This window comes from Aethalodelphis obliquidens, unplaced genomic scaffold (assembly GCF_003676395.1).
Source record: "Aethalodelphis obliquidens isolate GAN/ISIS:26980383/991018 unplaced genomic scaffold, ASM367639v1 scaffold2, whole genome shotgun sequence".
Classification (NCBI taxonomy): domain Eukaryota; kingdom Metazoa; phylum Chordata; class Mammalia; order Artiodactyla; family Delphinidae; genus Aethalodelphis; species Aethalodelphis obliquidens.
The window spans coordinates 38,269,048-38,292,092 of record NW_020837946.1 but is presented as its reverse complement, the minus strand read 5'-3'; the positions used below and the strand labels follow the sequence as shown (position 1 = coordinate 38,292,092).

General features: G+C 42.4%; 1 protein-coding gene across 1 annotated transcript in view; it reads right to left on the bottom strand.

Annotated features, from left to right (window-relative positions):
- The window catches only part of HECW2 (HECT, C2 and WW domain containing E3 ubiquitin protein ligase 2), a 414,407-nt gene extending 406,114 nt beyond the window's left edge, over nucleotides 1–8,293 (bottom strand). Inside the window, exon 1 of the mRNA XM_027125303.1 lies at nucleotides 8,197–8,293. The gene's annotated coding sequence lies outside the window, so the exon portion shown is untranslated. The remainder of the gene's footprint in view (nucleotides 1–8,196) is intronic.
- Nucleotides 8,294–23,045: the final 14,752 nt, after the last annotated feature.

Sequence of the window (23,045 nt, the reverse complement as noted above, 5' to 3'; positions counted from 1 at the left end):
TCTGGGGTATTTATGGAATGGAAAGAGGACCTGCCTACTGGAAGTAAACCAGAGTGGTCCACTTACCACCGCCCCGTTCTAGGTGGAGGAAGCATGGAAGCGATCTCCTAAGAACTGGATGACCACCATTAACAACCTTGAAAAGATATTTCTTCATACAAAGGCTGAACTAGTTTGCCTCTCAGGTCCCTTCCAATTTTTCCTCAACTGCAGAACAAAATTTCAATTTTCCTCTAACACGGAATTCTAACCTGAATCACGTGCCTTGCCTGATGTTGACCATGAGAAATTAGTGAAGAGAATGTGAACATGTAGAAGTGGATGTGTATAAACTGAAGAAAAAGAGAGCCTAAGTCATTGCGTCGGGTTCAATTCCATGGCTGCTCTACACCCCTGGTTCTTTGAGACGGCTCTCGAAGGTCTTATTTTCAACTCTGTCGTCAATCATCTTTGCGACTCCTCTCTGAGCCCTGTCCAAATTATCCTCATCCTTCTCACACAGGCAAGTGATGAATTACACTCCAGGTCTTCCCTGACCACCCCATGTAAAGGAAGTCTCAGTTATACTTCCTTCTCTATCAAGGTCCTCCTCTACAAAGCACTTATCACACTTTCAACTATGTTTTCTTCACTTTTTACTCACAAAATATTTCAAAATTACATTCAGGAGATCATACAGTTCAGAAGTTAATATAAAAGTAGCTGAAATACCACCACCCTAATGTAAAAATGTTTACATTTACATTTCTGCCACATTTGCTTTGCAATTACATATTTACTTGTTTATTCACATTTTTGTTACCATTGCCTATATCCTAATTCAATTTTCTGTTTTATCTGGTTAGGGCCATGTCTGAATACTGACCTCTTTTATACCTATCACTCAGCACAGAGCCTGGCACATGTAAGACTCTCAATGTTTGTTCAATGAATAATGCATGAATGACTTCTGTCCTAGAATGAAATAATGGCTTTCACTACAGAAGAGTTATTAGACAAAAGACAATCACTCCATCTTTATTAAAGTCCAAAAAAAAAGAGAGAAATGGATCTTTTTTTTCCTTTTTTTGGCGTCACCTGAGGCTTGTGGGATCTCAGTTCTCCAACCAGGGATTGAACCCGGGCCACAGCAGTGAAAGTCCGGAATCCTAACCATTAGGCCACCAGGGAACTCCCCAAGAAATGGACCTTTATTGAAGGATGAGGGTTAAAATTTAAATGTGTGCTATAACTGGATATTCCACATTAGAGTGGGTTAGCTGAACAAGAAACATAACTTCCCTAGAGGCCCTTATCCCTCTTGCCCTGGAGAGCACATATATCTGCTAAAAGACATGGACAGAGAGGAGATGAGCTCTCAAAGTATCTTGTAGTTTAAAGATGCCAACTCAATAGCTTAAAGAGGGAAAGAACAAAAGAAGAGAGGGAGGCAGGGAGGGGAAAAAAGAAGGAGAGAAGAAGGGAGGGAAGGGAAGAGAGAGGGAGGGAGGAGGGAAGGAAGGAGAGGAGTCCTATGCAAAGAATCCTAGACCACTAAAGAACATTTATATTTTTTCTAGGTTAGGTTGGAGGCAATACAGATCGTGTTCTGAAAACCCTCGAGTACCAAGTCCATTTATCTGAAATGAAGCCAAGCCTAAGGAAAAAGTATAAGAAAAGTCATGTCCAATTGTCAGACTTCTCCACCTCCTTTTACCTATACTCCTGGCCAGCCAGTATCTTAACACAAAATCCTAAAACCCTGGGTTCCTCCCACTGTGGTTCCTTACATGCTCTCAAATATTAAGTATATACTCGTACTCTCTCCGCATCAACTTTATTGGATCTAAGTTCTATTCCTTTGTGCTCTTATTCTTCCAATAGGTCACTGAGAGGCATTATGCTTCTGATTTAAAGGACTGTCCATTACTGAAAATATTTCCTCAACTCTTTTTTTCTTAACCTCCTCTACTCTTTATGGTCAATGTGGACCTCCAACTCTCTCTAATGAATAAACTATCTCAGTCCTAAGACTGTGGCAGATTGTTTTATTTGTTAACAATTCTTCCGTCCCTCCCTGTCCTTCACACGGTTCCCTGTGGGCAGAGTTTAGTACTGAGGTATGCCACTTGATACGAGAGAAATCATTTCTAATCCACGTCATGAGAAACATTTTTCTTGCTCCACAGATATCTTACACCACAGATAAAATATCATATGAGCACTTTTCCCCTAAACAGCCAGGGTACATCAGCACAGAGAAGCAGCCTTATACTCCCTGCCCATCACTTTGCACAGCACATGCAGATACTCAGGGGCCGCAATTTGGCTGTACCCAGTTTTCACTTTCTTTTAGTATTTCCTCAAGATCAGAAGGTGCTACATCTTCGCTGTGAATGGAAGAGCATGTGGATTGGCTTCTAGGTACAACTTCTTTTCTTCATGAACCCATCACCTTCTTATCTGTACATGAAACTTATGCTCTGTCAGTCCTGCCTCCTGAGGACTTCTCCAGTCTCATATATAATGGTTAACCAAGAGAAAAATCTCTTCCCCTATAGCACGAGTTTTCAGTGATAAATGAACAAAGCATCACCGAGTGCTCCTCCCTGAACAAATGCCAAAAGTTGATTCATTCTCTGCATGACATCGGTGGGTTTCATCCAACCATAAAGTGAAATATCTGCTAGCGTGCACTTGATAGTAATAGCTCTTCCCTACTCCACTGATATTATGCAACAGCCAACCGTGTCATTTGACAAAGGAATTGTGTCAATAACTTCCGATTTCTCTCTAAGGATAATGTTTGTCTTTAACTTTCCAGCTGATTTCCCAGGTGTCTCTTCAATAAAATGACTTATACTTACTTCTGTTACAAGGATCCTTTAAGGAAGCTACTAGAGTTTTAATCTCTTACCCACCGTTAGCAGTATAATACATTAATTTTGTAACGGAAAACATTATTGGGTACTTGCCCTGGGAAACTTGAATAGTATAACAAGGAAGCCACTGTGCTTTGTTTGAAAATGACACCAAAACATCCATGCTTTCACAGACAAAGTTTCATAACAGGCAATGACTGGGGACTTGGAGCGAATGGATGGCAAGCCCAATAAAAAGCAGTTTGAGATAGTCATCATCATACTTCCATATGCACTTTTTCATTTCAGCTACTGTTTTGAAATCATCACTCTCACAAACGTCCTTGTTTTTACACATACAGATACACATTTTATATTTGGAATGGGATTCGGTTCTATAAGTATGTTTATGACATTCTGAACTGCAGCATTTACATTACTATTTTCATCACTATTTTCACACTGCAATGAACCACTTTTGAGCCACTGATCTATTTTTGTGAAACTGAGATACAATTTAAGACCAGCAACAACAAACTATGCTATTTTAACAAATAAACAATAAGCAAATGACATAAAAAGTATATTAACCAAGATGAAGTGCACCATGATGAAGTGCTTATGAAATGTAAGCTATATTGACCAGTGCAGTCTTCATAGCATGAACACAATTTTTTATACCATAATAACTTTTAAGAACATAATGGGATTTCTGATGAAATTATAATTACTCTCATATCTCAAGGTCCTACATGCTCTGTCACTCCTACACTATCTTTCTGATTCACATTTCGAAGTCCCCCCCATCACCCCACCCCCTTGTGTTGGTCTTCTTGCTAACCTTTGAACACATCCAAACACATTCTCACCTTCAGGCCTTCGCACTGGCTGTTCCCTCTGCCTGGAACACTCCTCCCCAGGTATCTGTATGAGTAACTTCTGTCACTTCCTTTAACTCTTTGCTTAAGGTCTCTTTCTTCATGAAGGCTACTCAACTATATTTATCCTGTTCTACTTTCTTTCTTCCAAAGCACTTATCCCCTTCTACCATGCTGTATAATTTGGTTTATGGTGCATCTCCCACTCCTACCCCTCCACTCCCAACTGAAAGAAAACTTCACAAGGGCAGTTTTATTCATTCAGCAACTAGATTCATGGAAGGTGCTAAATAAATAGTAGTTGAATGAATGAATGAATAAGTGAAATGTTTTCACTGCTTTTCCTTTTTAGCCACCAATCTGTCTGTGGATCTTATTTTGAGAATTAAACAGAAAATGGAGAACTATCAAATGATTTAAGCAAGAGAACTACACAAGGTCAGAAGATGATTTAAAGTTTGGAGAGGATGGACTTTTTTTTTAGTTTAAAAGTCAACCCATGAAAAAAATGATGAAAGTCACAATTTTCCAAATGACTAGGTCTTCGTAAGTAGTTAATTTCAACCCCACAATACACATATCTATAGATATATGATCAATGTTTGTATATATACACATACACATATATGCATGCACACATTAGACATATGTTGAACAAATCTAGAAGAAGCTAAGGACATTTTTCCATCATATGGGCATTCTTCATATAAAAGCTAATGACTTAGGTAATAGTTAAGACAACCATCCATCATAATTTTCCTGGGATAGCCCAGTTTATACTGTTTGATCTGGTGCCCCTTCCAGTTAGTATCCCCTTCTACTCTCAAAAGTGTCCTTATCTGAGCAAAAATAATTACATGGTTATCCTACTCATAAAGAAGATACATACATTTCTTCTTATTCAAGCATGCCAACCAAGCTTTGGAGGATTTTAGCAGAGTGGGTGTGGAAAAAGTGACAGCCATAATTAATTGTAACACCTGCTGGCCAGCACTGCAAGTGAACTCTTTCAAACAGGCAATTCTTTAGCCAAGGAGCACAGCCATTGTTGAAGTACATGCCACAAGCTTCATATATCTAGCTTTAGAACTCAAATCCCCACCAGGTCACCTGCACAATCTCCAGCCCCTATGAGAATGTTCACGTGATGAGTGGGCACAGCACATTCTTCTCTGCAAGCCCTTTGTCTGAAAAACTGAGACCCAAACCCAAGACTCTAGTCAAAAGAGAGGGCAGAAAACAAAGGCTCTTCTATTATCCTCGTGGCCCAGAGGGCTTGGAAACTAGGAGAATGTGGAGTCAAGTCTTCACAACGACACATGTGTTTTGGTCTCTCAGTAAATTCCAAGAACTTGACCAAACACTAGATCTTGAAACTTTCATTCATATCTGCAAAAGCCATGCACCCATCAGGTCTGCAAACAGAATTTTGTTGAAGCTGCTCTCCCAAATCATAGGAGTTGTCCCAATTCATGCCAGCCCTAGGTAAACAGGCACATTCTTATTGTGCTCGAAGACAATAATAACCTGGGCTCAGAGCCAGAGTAGACACTTAATATGTCAAGGAAAAAACAATTTTATTTCTTATATGTATAAATAGATGACAAGCAACCAATTACATCAGTCTTTTGTCTTCCTTGCCATTTCTTTTTTCCTTATGCATTTTTTGGGTTTTTTGGGTTTGTTTTTTTTTAACCTTTCTTACCTTTGCATTTAACAAATTAAAGACTGAAACAAAGCCAGACTCAAAATTTGAAGTCAGGAGAGGGTGGTGAAGAAAATAGTGAAGATTCCTTAATATCTAGGGTGACCACATAATTTATCATCCAAACCAGGGCACTTTTAAATGTGAAAGGGGATGCATTTGATAATTCAGATAGGTCAACAGGAAAAAACCAGGACTACTGCAGGCTAACCAGAGGGTGTAGTCACCCTTCTAATCCCTCATACATTTTCCCACACAAAAGACATCCTGTGTGTAAAGAAGCAATTCTGCCTCTGCTACATCAACCAAACTTCAAATATAGTCCTCTCTCTTTCAGGCCAGGCCTGGCTTTCCACAATGGAGCTGGAAATGTTTTCACTCCACCCTGCCATTCCCTATTCGTGCAAAACTGGCTCCATTTTTACTCAAGAAAGCAGGCAGCAACACACGAGAATGTGGATGCAGGCCAGGTGCCCAGTAAGCCCCAGGCCTGGTGCCTCGGGTTTCTCATAAAGGAATACTTCACAAGAAAGGAAGCAACCTGGTGAGAAGGTACACAGATACCAGCCACGGATTTAACAATCCGAATCTGAATGTTAGACCCTTTTGTTGATGCCAAGGCACACGCTGAAACTGGACAGAGCCCGAAAGCTACCTCCCCAGCAGCACACATTCATCCAAAAGAAATGGCTGTGGCATCTGTCCTCAGCTACAGGTAACAACCTTGGTTTCTTTGCCTTTTGCTGAGATCAGTGGTGCAGAAGGATTTGAAAAAAGTAAGAAGATATGTTTTTTTTTTCCCTCAAGATCACAGTTCCCACGTTAAACAGAGCCAGTGCTTACTTTTACCCCATACTTCCTGTTCAGGGGGGTCAAACATTGCTCATGTTCTTCATTAAATTTAGTCCTGTGGTTAGTGACTATTAATTCACTGGAATATTCTCCCTCACATGCATGCAGAGGGGAGACCAATTTTGCAATCTAGTTGGAATCTACAGCACAGAAGAATCTATGATGGTGGTAGGAGCAGAAAAGCTCCAGCTGGCTTATCTCAAATGTTCAGAATGACTGATTTCTTCATGGACTCCACAGTCATTCAAAAAGATTCACTGCCCAAGGCTGTTCAATGCTGTGATGGAGGCAATGATAAAGCAAATGCCTTAGGCTGTTAAGCCTTATAAAAGTAGAGTACTACCCATAGCTGAGAGTCTCATGACAAATGCTGGGAGCCAGGGAACCACCTGTCACAGAGATGGTAGAAGAAACTCCTTTTGAATTCATGCAGATTGGACTAAGTCATTCCAGCTAGGAGACACTATGAGTCCAAGGGGCCATTTGTATACAACTGCTGTTTTCCCAGTGATACGATAATCTTAAATTCAAAGATATTTTTGTTAATATAACTGCTTAAACTGCTTCACATAACCACAATTGAGGCCAAAATGGGCCGAAGGAATAATCAAAACAAACAGCTCAATAATGACTTTTTAAATGTTCAAAGAAAAAAGAAACTAACTGGTTAGGCTGCTGGATGATAAGGTTATAATGCCTCCTTTGGGAGATGAAAATTATGGCTTCCCCACCTGACCCCATCTCCCAACAGTGAAGTGGATAATTTCTGAAGAATACAATGACCCTTTATGCTGGGCTTCTCTTGTCTGCTAGGGATGCCATCTGTCTCCCACACTATATAAACAATCCCTGCAGGAATCTTCTGATGCCCAAACAGATTAGCAAACTCCAGATTTTCACACCATTAATAATATCCCCATCCAGATTAGGCTTCTTGCTTTAATAACTCCAAAGATAAGCCTAATAACTGATCCTTTTTGTTTACAGGTAATGTGAGTGTCATTTTAAAGATAACCTCTCAGAACACACAGCCATCTGTTGGAGGGGGAGCAGGTGGAGCTCTCTCTAGGCAACAGAAGAAATGAGCCCTTGATGGAACAGACGAAATAGTAAAATGAAAATCATACTTATGAGACAAATGAAAACATGAAATTTCACCAGGTCTAATAGAGGACTCTAATAATTACATTAAAATCTTTTTCTTCCAAATGACAAACTAGAAAACTATTCAAAAAAAGACAAGTTTCACACTTTGACAAAGGCATACGTACAATGAGAATTCAGAGTTTGCTTGACTCTAGGACGGTGAAAGCAGAAACCGTACTGGGAAGGCTAAAGGCCCCCGGGAAGTTTGCCTACCGTTCACCTCTACCTACGAGGATTGCTGACGCTTGCCTTCTCCAAGTTTATTATCGATTGATCCCCTGTAACTCTGTGAGCTCTCTGTATTGTCTCCAAAGACTTCCAACTCTAAAAGAAATAAATGTACCTGTAAAGCTGTTCCTAAATTAATAATAATCAAGGAAAAACACCTGAGCTCTGCTAATAGCGGAAAACACAAGGCATGGAAGAGCCAGACCTCTGCAGTTGCACGTCCTCGGAAACGTCTACGTCTAAATCTGCAGCCCCAGTTTCCTCCAGGCCCCAAGCCCCCGCAGAGAATGTTCACAACACGTTCCAAACCAAAAAGGAAATGAAGCCTCCGCTCCCTCAAGTGACGCTCAAATGGACCCAAAAGTCTCAGCTCCCCGGGAGAACCAAACCTTGAAACACGTCCCAGTGCCTCTCACCCGCGTCTCTGGGCAGCGGAAGCCGAAATGTCAAATGAATGACCGCGCCGGGGCGAGAGGGAGGAAAACAAAGCCACCTCCCGCTGTCCGGTACCTGCGGCGCGAGGGCCGGGCCAGGGCCGCGCACTCACCTGGGGCTCGGCGCCCGCTGCCGCCGACTGCGGGTGGGGACGGGGCCGCCGGGCGACAGGGCGGCCCCGCAGTCGCCCGGACCCGCGGCCCCGGCGCCCTCCGGCCGGCCGCGCACGCCGCGGGGAAAGCAGGCGACCGGGGGCGCCGCCGCGCGTAGCATGCAGCTCCCGGCTGCGGCGGCCGCTGCCACGGGGCCGAGGGACCCTACGCGGCCGTCTCCGACCCGGCGACTCTGAGGCAGCGACGAGAGACGCAGCGCGGAGCCGAGCGCGTCCGACGCGCCCCTCAGCGGCTCTTCCCGCCGCCTTCCGCAGCGGGCTGGGTCTCGGCTCGCCTTTGTGCTGGCATCCTCCTTCGCTCCCAACGACGCCCGGAGCTCCCCGGGCGGCTCCGCGCCGCCGCCCACCCCCGGGTTACGCCGCGCCCCCCGCGCGGCCCGCCGATTCTGTCGAGTCAGCAGCGGCGGCGGCGGCGGCAGTGGCGGGGACGCGCGAAGCCATATCTCCCGCCCGCTCTCGGGAGGGCGCCAGGGGTCTGGGCGTCCGGAGCAGGTTTACGGGCGAGCTCGGCGGCCCGGTCGCGGCGCGTCCCCGAGCGGCCCCGCAGCGCCTGGCTCCCCGCCGCTCGCTCTCCAGGCGTCGCCCGCGAGCCGCGCGCCGGCCCGCCCGCGTCGCCCTCTCTCGCCGCTCCCCGCGGGCTCGCCCGGCCTCCCTCGCGCTGCCACTTTCCTCTGGCCCAGCGTGCCCGGTGCCCGCCCTGGCCCTCGGGGGGCGAAGGGTGCGGGCCGCTCACCTCCCGCGGCGTCGGCGCCCCTCCCGCTGGAAGCCCGGGAGGCATCTGCCCGCACCTCCCTGCGGGGCGCTGGGCTGGGGGCTTCCTGCACGTCAGGAACCAGAGTGGGGGAGGCGGGAGGGGTGAGGGGAGAGGGCGGGAGGGACTGCCAGACCTTGGCCAGTTGGACCTTCCCGGGGAAGGTGTGGGAGAGCGGGGCGGATGCAGCTGGGCGAAGGACGAATGCCGAGGCTTTGGCGGAGCCCGAGCTGCTCTCCTTCTGCGACGCCGAAAGACATGAGGGTTCCGAGAGGCGCCGCGGAGGAGGAAGACCCTCTGAGGTCAAGCAGGCTGGACTCTTCCTAAATCCCCCCGGAAGGCTGAATGGAGGAGTGTCATGCCTCGGTTTCCCCAACTGCAAGGGCAAGACGGTAATACGCGGGTCACCTACACGGGGTGTGGTCACGATTAAAAATGGGTTATTGAAAGCCCTCCCAGCTACTTTGCCTAAAGAGGGCACTCAAATTAAAAATTACCGTATTAATACTTTCAGCTTTCTGTTTACTTCTTTTGTAGCATCTTCATTGACTCAGTCCCACTTAGGGGAAAGAGTAAAAACGCTGACATATAAGACGATTACCCACTATGCGTGATTATCTATCTGGATAAGGGAAAGATTTACTCGATTTTACAGTTTAACTACAACCATAGGAAAGAAGTCCCAAAACATTTTTTCCACAAATAATGGGTATCCTTATTTACGGTTTTTTGAGTATGTACTTTCAGTATTATCCATTTCTCTGATAACAGCTATTCATTTTTCCTTTGGGAACTACCCCTCCCCCCTTGCCCACGAGTCTCTGTGGTTCCAGGATACTGACACCTCCCACCCTCACTCCCCAGAACTGGCCAGTCTTCATATTCCAGACCGCAGTGATTGGTTCTGGGATAGGCATATTGATCCAGGAACTCAATCTGGGGTTTTTGCTGAATCAGTTCAGAAAAAGAAGCCCTTCAAACTAGAATAACTTATTTGGAAGGATATAAGCCAGTGATAAATACCACCAATGCCTATAAATGAAGTCAAGTCAACTTCAAGAGAAGGAAAACTGTGGGAGAGGGGATGATATCTTTTGAGACTTAGGAGGCAAATGTATCTGAAGTGAACTCTACCCCCGAAGGCAAAAATCCCCCTCCTCTCCTCAAGGCAGTTTCAGTTGTGTTCTGTCACATGTCACAAAAAGCCCTGACTCATTATTCCTCTGGATCTTTCCATCCCAGGCATCATTGCTAGGCTACTCCAGTGAATTGATGAACAACCCCCCCACGCCCCCCGAACACACACACACAAAAGAAAAAAAATGGTCCTATCCTTGTACTTGCTGGAAGAGTAGGGATCCCGAAAGATCCCACATGATGTTCTCTTTCTACAACTTGCTCTAGACTCAGCAACCCCACAACTGCAACCCTTAACCTCCTGTGTTGATTAAGCGCTGTCTTACAATCTGGCTTTAAACAAAAAAGCATAAAATTAAATAGAGCTAAAATGGATCATTATTGCTGCCCTTAGGTTTAAAAAACAAAACCTTTTTCTCTCACCTTAAAAGCAGTCCCATATATCCTTAAAAAACTACAAATACAACTACCATATGACCCAGCAATCCCACTACTGGGCATATACCCTGAGAAAACCATAATTCAAAAAGAGCCATGTACCACAATGTTCAATGCAGCACTATTTAGAATAGCCCAGAGATGGAAACAACCTAAGTGTCCATCATCGGATGAATGGATAAAGAAGATGTGGCACATATATACAATGGCATATTACTCAACCATAAAGAGAAACGAAATTGAGCTATTTGTAATGAGGTAGATGGACCTAGAGTCTGTCATACAGAGTGAAGTAAGTCAGAAAGAGAAAGACAAATACCGTATGCTAACACATATATATGGAATCTAAGAAAAAATGTCATGAAGAACCTAGGGGTAAGACAGGAATAAAGACACAGACCTACTAGAGAATGGACTTGAGGCTATGGGGAGGGGGAATGGTAAGCTGTGAGAAAGCGAAAGAGTGGCATGGACATATATACACTACCAAACGTAAAATAGATAGCTAGTGGGAAGCAGCTGCATAGCACAGGGAGATCAGCTCGGTGCTTTGTGACCACCTAGAGGGGTGGGATAGGGAGGGTGGGAGGGAGGGAGACGCAATAGGGAAGAGATATGGGAACATATGTATATGTATAACTGATTCACTTTGTTATAAAGCAGAAACTAACACACCATTGTAAAGCAATTATACTCCAATAAAGATGTTAAAAAAAAAAAAACTATGTATCGGGCATTAAACATGAGGCTGAGGCTTCAAATAAGGTTAATAGCAAAGTCATCTTAAAATCTCAGACTTGCAAAAGTGTGTAAAGGTTAGGTTCTTTCATACCATACTCCCCATCCCTGTCGCTACCACTCCCCAAACTGGGGCCTCCACTTCACAGGATCCCTGACAGTTTCTCACTTAGCCTCTTCCTGAGCTGTTCCTGTGAAGAAAACTCAGTATTTCATTAGCTGGTCAATTCTACATTTAAACTGGCCTAACATTAGACAGTGATTCCTTATATTGAGTTGAAGTACTTCTTTCACCTCACAGGACTACAAGGACTAAAGACAGACTTGGGAAGCCCTTGAATTTTCTCTTCCAAAATCTTTGCATGGCCCTTAGCTGTTTATCATAAGGCAGAGTCCTGACCCTTCATCATCCTCCATTACCTCCCTTCTATGAACGTGCTCACCTTTGAGCACTCCTCCAGAAGCATAGCATTCAAAGCTAAACCCAAAGGCAGATTCCAGGAAACTTAAAATTCAAGCCTCTTCCAGCACCACAAGAGGGGTCCTAGAAGTGTATTCATGTGGTATTATGTTTCTGTAAAAGTTTTGGAAGTAAAATATTTTCATCTTAAAAGATTGCTGTCTCTGTGTACTCTAACTTCCCTTCAGTCATAATTTCCCTTGTGTCCAGAAGCACTGAAGTGATTGCTGGCATTTTGGGGATCTGGCTAAGGGGAAGCTGAGTTAGTTAAATGGAAAAAGTGTATGTGGTTCATGGGCATTACAGCCCATTGGAACAGTAGCATCTATTCTGACTGCTTGAAGGCCTACCGTCACCTGGGTCACTTGGTATTGTGACACGAAGGTGGATGGCCAGAGACCAATCAGCAAATGAATGCTTTGGGACTCAGCACAGAAGCATGTAGGCAATGGGGTAATGTTTGAAATGTATGGATCCAGAACTAGAATTGGAAAGTCCTCTCACATCTTATTCTGTATATGTAAAAGAAATTTGGTACAGATTTTCCCAAATTTGACCACTATCTTAAAAAATGTATGTAACTTTCCCAATAATGAGTTGTAGACTGGAAAGAAACTCTTCTAAACTACCAATAATAAAAATAAATTTCAATCAACTCCACTAGTGGAAAGACTGAACTATCTATTAACTCTATAGAACAAAATGTAACAAAATCATTTTCATATGAAGCAGAAATCAAAGAGTATGCAGTCAAAAGATGTAGGAAAAAGTATTGTTAAAGGTATACTAGGCAGTTAATTAATTTAAAACATCAAGATATTTTTCTGAATTTGGTGATGTCTGGTTCTTGTGAATTTTTTAATTTGTAATTGGTTGTGACTTTTATTCTAAATAAATACTTTTTGTACCTTCTTTTATACGTGTGGGTTTTTTTCTTAAAGAAGCCTCTGTATTGTGTAATCTTCAGACTCCACAAAATGTGGATCTATCCCCTGTTGAACCTGATACTCTGAATATAGTCTAATCAGTGTAGCATTCAGGGAGTGGGAGCTTCCAATGGAAGAAATAACTAAGCACAATAATAGCTGAGACGTCCATTACTGTCCTATTTCATCTATCAAGCATCATAGAGAAATGAATGACTAGTTACAACTAGGGAATTTAGGGCATGACTGAAGAATGTCCGTTTGAACACACAAAAAAGAAAATTTCTTAAATGTATTACAACTTTTCTCACTTTTTAAAGAAAGTATACCAAACCTGATTCATCATTTTCATAGTGGCTGTAATTTATTTACTATGCTATGATTCCGTGATACCCTTAGGACCTATCTAGGCATAAATGTTTTTGCCTCTACACTAAATGGCCTCAGGCTCCTATAGTTTTCATTGTTGCTGTTGTACTTTAAAAGTAACTTTTTCCTTTGAACCCTGTATTTTTCCTATAACCTTTTCTTTTCTTGATAATCTTTCTTGTCTCACTTTAAGTTCCTGTTTATGGTCTGGTATGGAATTGATCAACTATATGAACATTCTCATTAGAACTCTGTTTAAAATGCCTTGTGGGAGGGGGGAGGTTCAGTGAATAATATGTGTGAGCTTTAGTGCATACATTTCATGGTATCTGTTGTGGTTGCTTGGAATCCTTTCTTATTTTCTTCCAATTTCTCACTCACTAGTAATGGTAAGAAGCCCTGGATTCTCCTTTTCACATATTCTCTAAGTAAATATTTAATAACCATTTACTATGAGCCAGGCATTCTTCTAAGTGTTAAGGATACAGAAGTAAATGGAACAGAAAAAAAATCCCTGCCCTTGTGCAGCTTGTATTCTGATAGAATAGGAAAGGAGAGGTCAAATAATAAGTTGTGGCAGAAAATGTTAGTGTTTACAATATCCATATGTTCCTATATGTTTTCCAGTCTCCTTTGCATTTAGGATAGCTGTGTGACTACTTCTGGCAAATAGAATTTAAGCAGCAATGATGGGTATCACTTCTAACAGTGGAGCTAAAAATCCAATGTGACTTCTTTCCTTCTCTTCACCTTCCCTGGATACCACAGAGGCCACCTGTTGAAATGGTGTCATCCCAAGATGGAAGGAGGCTGCATCACTGAGCCATCACTTGGAGGAAAGCTAACTGATATAAGACTGTGATGGGAGCAAGAAATAAAGTGTTAAGCTACTTATTTGTTACAGCAGCCAGTATTAATGATCCTGACTAGGGACTTCCCTGGTGGTCCAGTGGTAAAAAATCTGCCTTCCAATGCAGGGGACATGGGTTCGATCCCTGGTCAGGGAGCTAGGTTCCCACATGTCGTGGGGCAGCTAAGCCCACACTCCACAGCTACTGAGCTCGCGCTTCTCAACTAGAGAGAAAACCCGCACACCACAACTAGAGAGAAGCCCATGCACCACAGGGAAAGATCCTGCACGTGTCAACGAAGATCCTGCGTGCCACAACTAAGACCCAACGCAGCCAAAAATAAATAAATAAATAGATGATCCTGACTACAATGGAAATTAATACCTTGAAACAGGGTATTGCTATAATTAAAACCTAAAATATGTGGCATTTACTTAGGAGTTAAGTAGCAAAAAACTAACATTGGAAGCTAGAAAGATGGTGATAATAGTATGCAGTGGCAAAACAATTAGTAAAATGTTACCATTATCACATAACTTATCTCGAGCCACTGAGTCAGCAGCAGTTAAGATAAGTGATCGGAAAGAATCAATTAGTAAGTGATAGAGACTACTGATTGCATATGGCAAAGTATCACAAAAAAGATACGCGTTGAGGAAAGAACTAACCAGTTTTCAAAAATAAATGAGAGATTACAGAAAGTCTAGAAATTTCATTCTTCACAGAGGTGGATTGACAAAGCCCCAGTAAAATTCAGCCAGGGAAAAGATAACGTTTAAGGGTGTGGTTAGATAGGTTCAAGGTTACCATTAAGTTGAGGAACGTTTAGTCTTATATTTACAAAAACACTGGGTATAGTTACTGGCACACGTAACTGACTGGAAGAAAAAGATCAGAAACCTATTTATTTGTTTTTTTATTTTTTTAATGTTATTATGATTTTATTTACTTTATTTTAACACCTTTATTGGAGTATAATTGCTTTACAATGCTGTGTTCGTTTCTGCTTTATAACAAAGTGAATCAGCTATACATGTACATGTATCCCCATATCTCCTCCCTCTTGCGTCTCCCTCCCACTCTCCCTATCCCACCCCTCTAGGTGGTCACAAAGCACAGAGCTGATCTCCCTGTGCTATGCTGCTGTTTCCCACTAGCTAGCTATTTTACAGTTGGTAGTGTATATACATCCATGCCACTCTCTCACTTCGTCCCAGTTTACCCTTCCCCCTCCCCGTATCCTCAAGTCCATTCTCTACGTCTGCATCTTTATTCCTGCCCTACTCCTAGGTTCTTCAGAACCATTTTTTTTAGATTCCATATATATGTGTTAGCATACAGTATTTGTTTTTCTCTTTCTGACTTACTTAACTCTGTATGATGGACTCTAGGTCCCTCCACCTCACTACAAATAACTCAATTTCATTTCTTTTTATGGGTGAGTAATATTCCATTGTATATATGTGCCACATCTTCTTTATCCATTCATCTGTTGATGGACACTTAGGTTGCTTCCATGTCCTGGCTATTGTAAATAGAGCTGCAATGAACACTGTGGTACATGACTCTTTTTGAATTATGGTTTTCTCAGGGTATATGCCCAGCAGTGGGATTGCTGGGTCGTACTGTAGTTCTATTTATAGTTTTTTAAGGAACCTCCATACTGATCTCCATAGTGGCTGTATCAATTTATATGCCCACCAACAGTGCAAGAGGGTCCCCTTTTCTCCACACCCTCTCCAGCATTTATTGTTTGTAGATTTTTTTGATGATGGCCATTCTGACTGGTGTGAGGTGATACCTCATTGTAGTTTTGATTTGCACTTCTGTAATGATTAGTGATGTTGAGCATCCTTTCACGTGTTTGTTGGCAATCTGTATATCTTCTTTGGAGAAATGTCTATTTAGGCCTTCTGCCCATTTTTGGATTGGGTTTTTGTTTTTTTGATATTGAGTTGCATTAGCTGCTTGTAAATTTTGGAGGTTAATCCTTTGTCAGTTGCTTCGTTTGCACATGTTTTCTCCCATTCTGAGGGTTGTCTTTTCATCTTGTTTATGGTTTCCTTTGCTATACAAAAGCTTTTAAGTTTCATTAGGTCCCATTTGTTTATTTTTGTTTTTATTTCCATTTCTCTAGGAGGTGGGTCAAAAAGGATCTTGCTCTGATTCATGTCATAGAATGTTCTGCCTGTGTTTTCCTCTAAGAGTTTTATAGTGTCTGGCTTTACATTTAGGTCTTTAATGCATTTTGAGTTTGTTTTTGTGTATGGTGTTAGGGAGTATGCTAATTTCATTCTTTTACATGTAGCTTTCCAGTTTTCCCAGCACCACTTATTGAAGAGGCTATCTTTTCCCCATTGTATATTCTTGCCTACCTTATCAAAAATAAGGTGACCATGTTCATGGGTTTATCTCTGGGCTTTCCATCCTGTTGCATGATCTATATTTCTGTTTTTGTGCCAGTACAATAGTGTCTTGATTACTGTAGCTTTGCAGTACAGTCTGAAGTCCAGGAGCCTGATTCCTCCAGCTCCGTTTATCTGTCTCAAGATTGCTTTGGTTATTTGGGGTCTTTTGTGTTTACATACAAATTGTGAAATTTTTTGCTTTGGTTCTGTGAAAACTGCCAGTGGTGGTTTGATAGGGATTGCATTGAATCTGTAGATTGCTTTGGGTAGTTTGGTCATTTTCACAATGTTGATTCTTCCAATCCAACAACATGGGATAGCTCTCCATCTGTTTGTATACTCCTTAATTTCTTTCATCAGTGTGTTACAGTTTTCTGCATACAATTCTTTTGTCTCCTTAGGTAGGTTTCTTCCTAAGTATTTTATTCTTTCTGTTGCAATGGTAAACGGGAGTGTTTCCTTAATTTTTCTTTCAGATTTTTCATCATTAGTGTACACGAATGCAAGAGATTTCTGTGCATTAATTTTGTATCCTGCTACTTTACCAAATTTGTTGATTAGCTCTAGTAGTTTTCTGGTAGCATCTTTAGGATTTTCTATATGTAGTAACAATGTCATCTGCAAACAGTGACAACTTCTTCATTTCCGATTTGGATTCCTTTTATTTCTTTTTCTTCTCTGTTTGCTGTGACTAAAATTTCCAAAACTACGTGGAATAATAGGGGTGAGAGTGGACAACCTTGTCTTGCTCCTGATTTTAGAGGAAATTGTTTCAGTTTTTCACCATTGAGAACAATGTTGGCCGTGGGTTTGTCATATATGGCCTTTATTATGTTGAGGTAAGTTCCCTCTTTGCCTACTTTCTGGAGGGTTTTTATCATAACTGGGTGTTGAATTTTGTCAAAAGCTTTTTCTGCATCTATTGAGATGATCATATGCTTTTCCTTCTTCAGTTTAATATGTTTTATCACATTGACTGATTTGCGTATATTGAAGAATCCTTGCATTCCTGGGATAAATCCCACTTGTTCATGGTGTATGATCCTTTTAATGTGCTGTTGGATTCTGTTTGCTTGTATTTTGTTGAGGATTTTTGAATCTATATTCATCAGTGATATTGGCCTGTAGTTTTCTTGCTTTGTAACATCCTTTTCAGGTTTTGGTATCAAGGTTATGGTGGCCTCGTAGAACGAGTTTGGGAGTGTTCCTCCCTCTGCTGTATTTTGGAAGAGTTTAAGAAGGATAAGTGTTAGCTCTTCTCTAAATGTTTGATGGAATTCGCCTGTGAAGCCATCTGGTCCTGAGCTTTTGTTTGTTGGAAGATTTTTAATCACAGTGTCAATTTCAGTGCTTGTGATTGGTCTGTTTATATTTTCTATTTCTTCCTGGTTCAGTCTCAGAAGGTTGTGGTTTTCTAAGAATTTGTCCATTTCTTCCAGGTTGTCCATTTTATTGGCATATAGTTGCTTGTAGTAACCTCTCATGATCCTTTGTTTTTCTGCAGTATCAGTTGTTACTTCTCCCTTTTCACTTCTAATTCTATTGATTTGAGTCTTCTCCCTTTCTTTCTTGATGAGTCTGGCTAATGGTTTATCAATTTTGTTGATCTCCTCAAAGAACCAGCTTTTAGTTTTACTGATCTTTGCTATTGTTTCCCTCATTTCTTTTTCATTTATTTCTGATCTGATCTTTATGATTTCTTTCCTTCTGCTAACTTTGGGGTTATTTTGTTCTTCCTTCTCTAATTGCTTTAGGTTTAAGGTTAGGTTGTTTATTTGAGATGTTTCTTGTTTCTTGAGGTAGGATTGTATTGCTATAAACTTCATTCTTAGAACTGCTTTTGCTGCACTCCATAGATTTTGGGTCATCATTTTTTGTCATTTGTTTCTAGGTATTTTTTGATTTCCTCTTTGATTTCTTCAGTGATCTCTTGGTTATTTAGTTGTGTATTGTTTAGCCTCCATGTCTTTGTATTTCTTACAGAATTTTTCCTATAATTGGTATCTAGTCTTATAGCGTTGTGGACAGAAAAGATACTTGATATGATTTCAATTTTCTTAAATTTACCAGGGTTTGATTTGTGACCCAAGATATGATCTATTCTGAGGATGTTCCATGAGCACTTGAGAAGAAAGTGTATTCTGTTGTTTTCGCATGGAATGTTCTATAAATATCAGTTAAGTCCATCTTGTTTAATGTATCATGAAGCTTGTGTTTCCTTTTTTATTTTCATTTTGGATGATCTGTCCATTGGTGAAAGTGGGGTGTTAAAGTCCCCTACTGTGACTGTGTTGCTGTCAATTTCCCCTTTTATGGCTGTTAGCATTTGCCTTATGTATTGAGGTGCTCCTATGTTGGGTGCATAAATATTTATAGTTGTTATATCTTCCTTTGGATTGATCAGTGGCGGGCTGCACAATCTCCCAGGAGGGGAAGTGTGGATAGTGACCTGTGCTTGCACACAGGATTCTTGGTGGCTGCAGCAGCAGCCTTAGCGTTTCATGCATGTCTCTGGTGTCCGAGCTGATAGCCATGGCTCGTGCCCATCTCTGGAGCTCGTTTAGGCGGTCCTCTGAATCCCCTCTCCTAGTGCACCCCGAAACAATGGTCTCTTGCCTCTTAGGCAGTTCCAGACTTTTTCCTGGACTCCCTCCTGGCTAGCTGTGGTGCACTAACCCCCTTCAGTCTGTATTCACACAGCCAGCCCCAGTCGTCTCCCTGTGATCTGACCTCTGAAGCTGGAGCCTCAGCTCCCAGCCCCCACCCGCCACGGCAGGTGAGCAGACAAGCCTCTTGGGCTGGTGAGTGCTGGTCGGCTCGGATCCTCTGTGCGTGAATCTCTCCGCTTTGCCCTCTGCACCCCTGTTGCTGTGCTCTCCTCTGTGGCTCCAAAGCTGCTCCCCACCGCCCACTCCCCGTCTCTGCCAGTGAAGGGGTTTCCTAGTGTGTGGAAACTTTTCCTCCTCCACCATTCCCTCCCAGAAGTGCAGGTTCTGTCCCTATTCTCTTGTCTCTGTTTTTTCTTTTTTCTTTTGCCCTACCCAGGTACGTGGGGAGTTTCTTGCCTTTTGGGGAGTCTGAGGTCTTTTGCCAGCGTTCAGTAGGTGTTCTGTAGGAGTTGTTCCACACGTAGATGAATTTCTGATGTATTTGTGGGGAGGAAGGTGATCTCCATGTCTTACTCCTCTGCCATCTTGAAGGTCGAGACAGAAACCTATTTATTTTAGAAGAAATTATATTACCAAAGAAACTATTAGCCCACCCACACTAAAAAGTTATTTATCAGTTTAAGTTTCAGGACAATTTTCCATGTGAGGAAGCAGGTTTTGAATGCTATACACACCCCACCAAGGAGATCCCTCAAGGGATCTCAAGGAGAGTAATGGGAAAGAAAGATCCTCACAGAGGAGAAAAAGGAAAGGTTGGAGGTAGAGGGAACAATGTACAAGGGAGGTCCTCCCTGAGGGCAGAACCAGAATTTAATCATGAAACTTCCCAAACTTCCAGGGCAGGTGGGGATATATCACAGTGCCCGCTCACAGGGTTTCAGAATTACTCTGGACAAGAGACTGCTGTGTGTCTTCCATTCTTTTTTTTTCCAAATGTGAGTATCTATTGTGGGTGTCCATTATCTATTGGATTTCAGAGGAGGAAGATCTCTTGTCCTTTTGACCATGGGTTGCTATATACCCTAAGTTGCTATACCAGGAGTCACCACATCTGGACTTGATGGAGAGAACTGCACATCACCCAAAGATCTAGGGCAAATGACTGCATTTTCTTCCTTAGTGAAAAAAATGAATGTTTTGTTTAAATATAGGAATGTATTGGTTTTATATTGTTGCATAACAAATTACCACAAACTTAGTGGCCTTAACACAGCACACAGTTATTACCTGACAGTTTCTGTGGGTTGAAAATCTGGGCAAAGCTTAATTGGGATGTCTGCTCATGGTCTCACAAGATGTCTGCTGGGTTACATTCTCATCTGAAGGCTTGACTGTGCAAAAATCTGCTCACTCAATGTGTTGGCAAAATTCATTTCCTTATGGCTCTAGAACTAATGGCATCTTGTTTCTTCAAAGCTAGCAGGAGAATCTACCTTTCCAGTCTTCTAAGACAGAGTCTTATATGGTATGCCTTAATCAATTGTGTAACATTCTATCATTTTTGCCATATTCTATTGGTTAGAAGCAAGTCACAGATCTCATCCACACTCAAGGAAAGATATTCTACAAGGGGACTTAGCTCATTGTCTGCCACAGGGAAAAGGGGAACAAATAGATATTTGGTGACCAGAAGGCAAATATATTGGTTTTTACCAATCACTATGTGCTTCTGTATTTTCCAGGCTGCCTTATGATTAAGTGGCCATGTGACTAGTTCTATACAATGAAATGTGAGCAGAACTAATGTTGGTCATTTCTAGACTAGATGATTAATTATACAGCATACCTTCCTTATCTCCTCTTCTCCCTTCCCTAGACCATGAAGGCTTCATGTTGAAAGATGGCAGCATTACAACATAAAAGAAGTCTGGCTTTCTGAGCAGTGCTTGGAGACAAGCCACCCAGGAGAATAGCACCTATGCCCAGGCCAGGACAGGAGTAAGAAATAAACACTTCTCATGTTAAGGCACTCATATCTGGGAGTTATTTGTACGGAAGGTTTGAAGGGGTTGGAATATTATATAGGGGAGGAAGACAACCTCCCTGAGAAAATGACTTAAATAAGGATCTGATAGACGTAAAGGCTCAGCCACTCAGGCATTTCGGGGAAGAATATTCCAGGAAGAAGGAACAGTAAGTATAGAGGTGCTGAAATGGGAGATGGATAAATAGTATCTTACTGTATCAGAGGCTATGTTGATAATCACCTTGTTTTTAAGATATTTTACAGTAGTGTTTCCCCATCCCAAAATTATTTTGTTTAATACATTATTGTTATGAGCTTCATTCATAGAATTAAGTGTTTCAGGGACTAATATAAAATGTGAGTGTAAAATGTGAATAAATTTGTGATTCCATTGCAAAGATATTATTATCATTAATACTTCTATATTTCTTTATTTTGTCCTTGATTTGATCTTTTCCTCTTGGTAACAGAAATCTTGTTTGGGATTTAAGAAAGAATCCTACCTGGTAAAATTAGTCTGATAAGTTTAAAGAGTCTCTTTAGATTAATTCTGTCTTTTTAACTTAAAAAAGCTCAGTTTCCCAGATTCTTCCCCCCACACCCAGGACAGTGCCCATGAAAAGAGGTGGCAGTGGAGGCTTATGTGATCATGTGTCAGCAGCTGGGGAGCTGGATCCATGGCATCCTCTGGATCTGTGTTGGCCTCTCATGGGGAGTGGCCATCTGGACTGCCTGGGTTGTGGAAAGCCAACTGGTCCCACCTCTGGGTATTCAGCTGATGGAGTCTGCTGAAGCCTCTGGCTACTGTGACTCATCATCTGATCTCTCAGGTTCTGGTAGGCCCAGCATTGCTCCCTGGCTGACTGGGCCTCCTCCCAGTTGCTGCTGCCGCTATAGACGCTTCTAAATGTCTGTCATATGTGCTATCTACTCCATGGCCTAGGCTACGCCTCCCTTGGGCTCTACCATGGAATCACCTCATCTTTCATCACTGCTGGCCCTATGACAGTCATTCTATTCTCAGTGCAGCTGCTTTCATGCTCCTCATCAGCATGTGGTTAGTTCTGAGGCCTATCCACAACAAGGAAACTGAGGTAGACTCAGTAAGGTTAAACTCAGGGTTTCCCTCTGTCTAACTACACTGTACCCCTGAACTTACTTTTTTTTTTTTTTTTTTTCCATACGTGGGCCTCTCACTGTTGTGGCCTTTCCTGTTGCGGAGCACAGGCTCCAGAAGCACAGGCTCAGCAGCCGTGGCTCATGGGCCTAGCCGCTCCATGGCATGTGGGATCTTCCCGGACCGGGGCACGAACCCGTGCCCCCTGCATTGGCAGGTGGACTCTCAACCACTGCGCCACCAGGGAAGCCCCCCCGAACTTACTTTGATGCAGCTGCCCTCAGGTTGGTGCCAGAGCAACCTGTGAGGCAATCTCCTTACTAAACCTTAAATATAAATTGAAGAAGATTCTGGGAAGATAGTGGAGTAGGAAGCACCAGGAATCTGTCTCCCCACCTAGCCAATGATTGCACTATCAGAATCTGTCTGATGTAACTATTTCAGAGCACTGGAGTCTGTTGAAGGCTTGAAACCTCCAGGGGAGACTTGGATGGCAAATTGTGGTTAATTTTGGCCAATTTTAGCTCTTAGCACAGTAGCAGCTACCCAACTCCCACACCCAGCCATGTGTCTGGCAGCTATATACATGTTCTTAGAGCAGCTTGCACACAGCTTACAGGAAACAGGGTGGTCAAAAAAGACTATGTCTTCCAAATATCAGGGATCTATACTCTGATCACTGATTGCTGCTTCTGATCACAGAGGTACAGACAAAGAGGTGGGTAGCCATTGTTGCTGTACCTACCCTCTCCTTGATGCAAGCCCCTCCCCATCCAGCTGAAGTGATTTCCAGGGGATTTAAAGAGCTGGTACCGTTTTCCCCCTTCATTTTTCATTTTTTTCCCTTTTAGCAGGCAGACATTAAAGACTAGGGCATTCAAAAACTACTGCCTTTATGGAGAAAATTAGAAGCTGACTGTGTATTCCCAGGGAAAGGCTCAGAAAAGACCTGCGAAGAC